Consider the following 7435-nt stretch of genomic DNA (forward strand, 5'->3'; position numbering starts at 1 on the left):
CAAAGTCATGTCGAGAAGACGAGTCTGCTCTAACTTGAGCCGTGACTTCCCTTTTTCTCCCTTCTTTTCTTTTCTGGTTGACATTTGTGAGCAACCATGTGACTCTTTCAACAGTTTTTTTTGTTAAAGCCTTTGGAGCTTCCTGATTGTTTCTGAGTGCTGCTCACCAACAAACTGTGTGTGTGTGTGTGTGTGTGTGTGTGTGTGGCTGCCATTGACTTTCTCTCCCATTTGTATACACAAACACACACTCAGCGACGGCACTGCAGTGACAGCGAGGCTGGTCGAACACAAAAGGCTGCTGGCCGTGACCTATGTGGGCTGAATGCTAACGGGGGCTAAGGAATGCAGCCGCTGGGGTAAAACGCCACACACACACACACACACACACACACACACACACACACACACACACACACACACCCTTCTCTTTTTGGAGGAGCACTTTAAAACGCAGTCAGAGCTGTTGACTTGTGGCTGCTTTTGGGATAAGAGACAGAGGTGGAGAGATGGGGGTGGATGTGTAGCACTCTGCCGCCGACCGGCAGGATCAATGAAGGGCACTTATGAAGAGAAAGCTCACTGCTTGGAAGATTTACAATGAATGGCTCGGCCTTTATTTTTTAAATTCTTCGGCTTTTTTCGTCCCCGTGGCTTCATTTTCCCTCTCGGAGTGGATTCTGTCCCTCCGTTCGCCACCGCTGCTGTTTGACTTTTAGCAAACAAGCTGCACAAACTGAGTTATTGGACTTGCTCCTAAATGAGACAATAAAAAAACCTCAGCCGTGGATTTATTGTGCTGTTGGGCTCTGTAGGTGTTTCGGTGTTTCGGTAATCAAAAAAATAAAAGCAATGATGTTCGGATTCAAACGTCTTGGCGAGGAAAATGGAGCCTTTGTCTGACTCTGTTTGATTATTTCTCCAGTAATGACTGCACTTGTGTCAATAAAGTCTGGAGTTTTCTGCAGTTTCTTCAGCCGACACCCAAAATAATTTTTCCACTGCCAGCAAACAACCACGAAAGCTGCCCACTGGATTCCCAGAGAGTCTGGCAGCGTTTAATTTTGACCTCTGACCTTAGGGCTGGTTTGGGCAGACTGTGGGAACATGGTGAAATGCTGATTTTAGGGTCTAGCTCTTTAGCTGCCATAACGAGCTCCCAGCGGGGTGTGGGGGGGCAGAGGAAGGAGAGAGGTAGCAGGAAGCAGAGGGGAATAAGGTAAGAGGAGACGAGATAAGGTGACATGTGTGTGTATGTTGGAGGGGTTCTTTGAAGAAAGGAAGGATGAGTTTATAGACTTTTTTAGGCTTTTTAAAGACACTTCCTTTCAAGCCACCTTCCTGCTGCTAATCAGCATCTTTGTAATGACCATGAATTTGTGTCTGTTAGCCTTAGCCTTCTCCTCTTCTTCTGTTATTTGATTTTTGTCTGCCACAAACATCTGTTTGTAGATTGCAGGTTGTTGAGAAACCAAGCAGGAACATCTGGAGACCTGCAGTTCCTCTAATGTCCACTTGAGGCTCCAACAGTGAGTCAGTCCACATAAACTCCCATGTTCAATTTTCTACCTGTTTTGGTCTCTGTAGCTAATTTCTCCCTTCATAACAACTGTAAGGAGGTTTGAATGCTTTTATAACTCACCTGTTTTAACTGTATTCAGGCTTAAAGTTTGCATCATTAGGGGCGTGGCCTCTGTGACTAGCAGGTGGATAGCATCATAGCCGACTGTAGCTGTTAGCTGTCTGCAGAAATCAAAGGGTAACCAGCTGATCCATGTCGGCTCAAACTCTTTCCTTCCTTCCTGACATAATGTGCCTGAATTATGCTTCAGTGGGAAATCCTCATTGTCGCTTACGACGTAACCGGAAAGCCGTCTTAACCCTATGCCGTAATCTTCCAATCAGACTCGTTGTGGGCTGTGCCAACCTGATGTGTCGTTACATCAAATCAAATCAAATCAAATTAAAATTTATTTACAATATATAGCACATATTAAAAACAGCAAAGTTGACCATAGTGCTTCACAGTCAGTAAAAGCATGAGACAATTAAAACAAAACAATAAGAAAACAGGGCAGGAAACAATAGGTGACAACACAACAAGCCAACTAGTTAGAATCAAAAGCCAAAGTAAAAAGATAGGTTTTAAGACGTGATTTAAAAGACTGGATAGACTCGGCGGTAGGAATATGAACAGGGAGGTTATTCCAGAGTCTAGGTGCTATGGTTGCAAAGGCCCGGTCACCTAGGTTGCGCTAGGAGCATCTGATTGGACGATCTTAGTGCTCTATTGGGATTGTACAAGTGGAGGAGTTCGGAAAAATAGCTGGGTGCTAAATTATTTAGAATTTACATTTCTCAGGAGATGCATGTCAGGTTACGTGGAAGGTCACGGCGTCGGGTTAAGACGGGTTTCTGGTTACATCGTAAGTCACAACCATAATTCAGGCACTAGCTTGTGATACTCTGAGACGCCTTCAGAGGGACGAACATGAAGTGAGGCAGGTATTTAGATTCTGGCTCATCAGAGTAAACCTTTTTGGTCAGTTTAGCACTTTTCCTTTCTGTGTTCATTTTGTTTCTTTATAAAAGCCCTGCAGCCTCAGCTGGGGTCACTGGTTGCAGAACTCTCGACTGCATTGATTCATTTAACAAACAGAAAGTTTCCACTACTGCTGAAGAACTGTTGATTATAATTAAAATACAGCGATCAGACTAAAGAAAGGCTGTTAGTGGCCAGTTTTTATTAAACACCACAGTGACGTGAAAGCCAGGTGAAGAAATGATCACATGGCATCATAGAAGGATGAGGCATGATTATTGGATCATTGAGAGTCAGCTGATTTTTATGTGCAGTTACTTTAGCATATTTACTGAAGCCATGCAAAATTTTAACCTTCATATTGTGAATGTTTTATTTATTTTAACTACAGGCCATCAAAGTACACACGGGTGGAAAATTTGGTGATTTTTCAGCATGTTTAAGCCCTCCTGGCGTCGTAAGTACAGGAGATGTCCAAATGAAGTTCTCCGGAATGAAAACACTTTAAGATCCATTAAAAACTGTTTTACAGCCACTACAAGAGTCACAGTCTGAAGAGAAAATGCTCTGTTCAACACATTTTTTAATATGATGGATCTATCATAGTTTGAATAAACTGCAGATCTGTTTTCACTGAAGGAAACTTGTGAGTAAACCTTCAAGGCTCCCATCACCCTGTGGGTCACTTAGAGCACATGAAATGCCTCCTTTTTACCAACATTTGGATACCAGGGTCATCTTCTATCTGCGAGTGTTTTCAGAGTTTAAATGTAGATTTCTCGCAGACTCGTGAAGCTGTTAAGGACTCAAATATCCTTTAAAGGACTGTGAGTTCAGACGAGAGGATCAGGTGGGAACTCTGCTCAGATTTGACTGATTTTATCCTCCAAGTACTTTTTATTGTTGGACCATCTGTCAGTGATGAGCCTGCTGGTTGGTCCTCAAGATTTAAATGGTTAAAAAAAGCCTTTTCCAAAACAAGCTGGGCAAACAGGAGGATATAGAATGGGGACTATTTTTAGCTGTGGAATAATACAGACTTCCTGCAGCGGTGGGTGTTTAGAGCAGCAGGATGCTGTTTTTAAAAGCTCTTTGACAGCTCTGTGTCCTTTTCCTCCGCTTTCCTTCGTCTGCCGTTTCTGTTATCTGCTTTGTTTTCATTCCCAGCATCCTTTGCAAGCCATCTTTGAAACAGCACACAAGCTGAGACACTAAGAAATGTTTAATTCGGTCTCAGTTTCTTTCCTCACATCTCTGTCTTTCCTCAGATGTCCCCACACCATCCGCCCGGCGACAGGTGACGGGCCATCAACCACGCGACAGACGGACGGCGACAGAAGCGACGCGACCGCTGTAGCTGTTCACGCCGCTGGTGTTTGTGCGGACACGAGGAGTGTGTGTGTTCACACGCTCCAGGTTGACCCCCCCCAAAAACACACACACCTGAAAAAACAAACAAACAAACAAACAAACAGGAAAACAGATGAAGCCTGTTAAAACACTCCAAACACCTCCTCTGTGCTTCTGCTGCCCTAAAAATAACACACACACACACACACACACGCACACACACGCGCACACACGCGCACACACGCAAACACGCAAACAAAACACCTAAACAAACAAAAGGTACAGCACAAAGCAATTTGGACACCCTGAATCGTATAAACAGCGCTATAAGGTAGGCTTAAAACACACCTGCTGCAATCCTGTATACAACAGACACACACACACACACACACACACACACACACACACACACACACACACAGAAAAAATTACAATGCTGACACAAACACTTGCGTAAACAGCTTCCAGCTCTGCAGTAGCACATTAAGAAACTCAGATCCAAACAGCTGTACACACACTTTTTTAAAGTCACTTTACCACACACATACACACACACGCACACACACATGCACACACACACGCTCTCTCTCTGCTGAGCAGGTGAGTGGTTCGTGCTTTGCTCAAGGACACTTCAAATAGACACTCAGCAGCTCCTCTGATCAGACGTGAGAGCAGCGCTGCAGAACAAATGGAGAAAGAAGTAGTGTGAGGCTCAAACCTACACACACACACACACACACACACACACACACACACACACACACACACACACACATACACACTGTCATCTGACCTGTTAAACCTATAAAACACTGAAGTTCGTGTTGCTTTTGTTCACTTTAATCCAAACTAAATGACAGGATTGAATTCCACAGGTGAAAAGCTGCTTTATGATATTCTGCTGTTACCTGCACGTTTAGTCTGAGCTGTATTTTATACTTCTAATCTGACTTAATGTTCAGTGGCTGCCTGACCGCTGCAGGAAACCCAAATTGTTCTGTTCGTTCCTTCTTCCTGTCCGTAAGTTCTTTTCACATTAAATGTCTTGTATTTCGAGGACATTTAATCTGAAAGGAACTTACTGCATAGTCCAGGATTCACATAAAATCTTATCTCTGTGTTTTACTACGTATGAAATGAGTGCTTAACATTGTTTTTGTTTATATTGTAAAGAATGTCTAATAAATACTGTATAAAAATTACATTTTCTCGTATAAAAATAACATTTACACAAACAGAAACACACAGAGACCGAAGAGAAAAGAAATTGTTTGTTTTACAGGATAGTATGTAGCTTATATTTCTACCCAACACTGATACTGCTGTAAGTGTCAGATAACAAATACCCAAGACAAAGATTCCTTTTAAACTGCAGTGGTGTCAGGATGTATAAGCACTTTCACACGAGAGAATCAGGTTTCAGGTACGGACCGGGCTGTGACTGACAAAATTTAATCTTGTGATTTACATTTTAACCCTCAAACAAACATTTATGACTTATTTTTTTATGTCTCTGGTTTTGTTTCTCAAACCTATACTTTTTATTTTATCTATGACAGATATTCTGAAACGGTCTCCTGTCATTAATTATGACTTTGTGTCATTTGTGATGCAAAAATCAGGTAAAAAATTAATTGTACAGAGAATATTAATTTATTTAAGCATCTCATCTGCTGAAAACGTAATACATTAATTAAATAATTAGCATTTATATTTCCAGTGAAGTCCTCACAGTTGGGCTGTTTCTTGATCCTGTTTCAAACTAAACCTGAACAACAGATGTGGAAAATTGGATTTTGTTCAGAAACGCTCCTGAAATATCAGAAAATTTTAACTGCCACAATGAGATGTTGTCTTATGGAATAATTCCAATCAAATCATAATTTAAAATATAAAAAACACGTGTGGTTCATACAGATTTCCTTCATCCTCCCCACAGGAATATGTAGCGCAGCATTAGCATTATAAACAGCGTTCTTGTGCTTCCCTCTGCCTTCACGCTCAGCGGGGCTCCCCTGATGTGGGCTGGGACCCCGTGCGACAGCTCAGATTACCAAACTTTAAAAGGAGCTCCAGGTTCGCTCATTTCTTCCCCCGTCACCGCACGCTGATGGAATCTGAAAAACTCTGAATAACCACATTTTCACCACGAGTTCAGAAGCGAGTTTGCAGCAGCTGGCACAAACCTGCGTCTCTCCAACTTCATCTCGCTGTTTTCAGTGGTTGTTGGAGGCAGTGTGAGTGTTACAAATCCAGTGAGATGAATCTTCTTATATTGCTTCAAGCAGATTCGCTTGTTCTTTGTCTTCATGAGGACCTTCTTATCAAAGTATCTCAAATTTGAATTCAGGTTCAGTCCATCAGTGTCAGGATAGATCTGTGAAACTTGAATACCATCACATGAAACAGAAGCATCCATCCATTTTTCTTGTGCTTATCTGGGTCAGTGTAAGAAGCGGATGGGCAGAGATGGCCAAAGAAATACCTTCTCCCCTGGTTTACATCAGGGTCTCATCTCAGTTGAACTTCCCTGAAACACCTCAGGAGGAGGCGTCCGGTTCAGAGGCTCAATCACATCAACGCTCTCTGACGTTCACCTCGATGCAGACACAAATGAGCAGAATAAAAACACAGATATACCTCAGGAACCCGAACCCTAACTTTAACTTTAACCCTGGGCTATCAGAATATGAATTTTATGTTTGTTTGGTTCTTTTGTGTTTAAAAAAAACATTTTAAACATAGTTAGTGTCGGGTTAAAGAGCAGAGTCCTTTAGGACCTTTCCAGCAGAAAAAGGGAGACCTTCTGACCTTCATGTTGGACTGTAAACATCTCCAGTGTGAGCTTTAAGCCAGCATGACTGATCATCTGTGAAAAAACAAAGATAAGATAAAGCTTTATTTGTTATTGTGTTTAGAAAGCAAACCGCTGGTAGCTCACAGACACCAGCAGTGATAAACAAATACATTACAGTGTGTCCTAAAACAAAAATAGCAACTTTATAAGATAAAATCTAAAATTATAGACAGAAATCCCATGTTTACTGAGATATGCAGATACAGATGCAAAGTACAGTGCGGTTAACAAGGACCTGACACTGTTTTGGATCCTGTAGTCATGATGAGAGTGCGGTTCAACAACTTTATTTACACAAAATTCAGAAGGCAGCAAGGACTCGACACCCAGTGAGTCACTGGGGTATCAATGTGGCTCGATTTTGAACGGGCTGACTAGAGTTACTCGGAGAGGCCGGATTGGTTGGAGGTGGCAGGTAGGTGTGACTGGCAGGTATGTTTCCCTTGGTTCCCTTCTCAGGGTATACAGACCAGCCTGGAGATCCTGGGAAAGGCTTTTGTTGCTTGTGATTGGCTAAACAGGTAAGTCTAGGCTACGAAAACAGAGAAACAACACGAGCCGAGGAATAATAATCGAAACAAGCTGAATGATGACAATCTGGTGGAGAGTCGTGACTCGAGCTGGACCTTAAAAATCTGACTAATCATGACAGGCAGGTTTGAAAGGCAAGAACCATCCTGGGAAAG

General features: G+C 42.4%; 2 long non-coding RNA genes across 2 annotated transcripts; one reads left to right on the forward strand and one right to left on the reverse strand.

Moving 5' to 3' along the window:
* Window positions 1–476: 476 nt before the first annotated feature.
* Window positions 477–5065, forward strand: LOC112844187 (uncharacterized). The gene is made up of 3 exons (XR_003216881.1): window positions 477–1219; window positions 1453–1529; window positions 3811–5065. It is a non-coding gene; the product is annotated as an uncharacterized LOC112844187 (long non-coding RNA).
* LOC106098736 (uncharacterized) lies at window positions 3964–6762 on the reverse strand. Its single transcript, XR_001225018.2, has 3 exons — window positions 6704–6762; window positions 6079–6489; window positions 3964–3985 (listed from the first exon to the last, which is right to left on the reverse strand). It is a non-coding gene; the product is annotated as an uncharacterized LOC106098736 (long non-coding RNA).
* Between the last annotated feature and the right edge of the window lie 673 nt (window positions 6763–7435).

This window comes from Oreochromis niloticus, linkage group LG16 (genome assembly GCF_001858045.2).
Source record: "Oreochromis niloticus isolate F11D_XX linkage group LG16, O_niloticus_UMD_NMBU, whole genome shotgun sequence".
Classification (NCBI taxonomy): Eukaryota; Metazoa; Chordata; class Actinopteri; order Cichliformes; family Cichlidae; genus Oreochromis; species Oreochromis niloticus.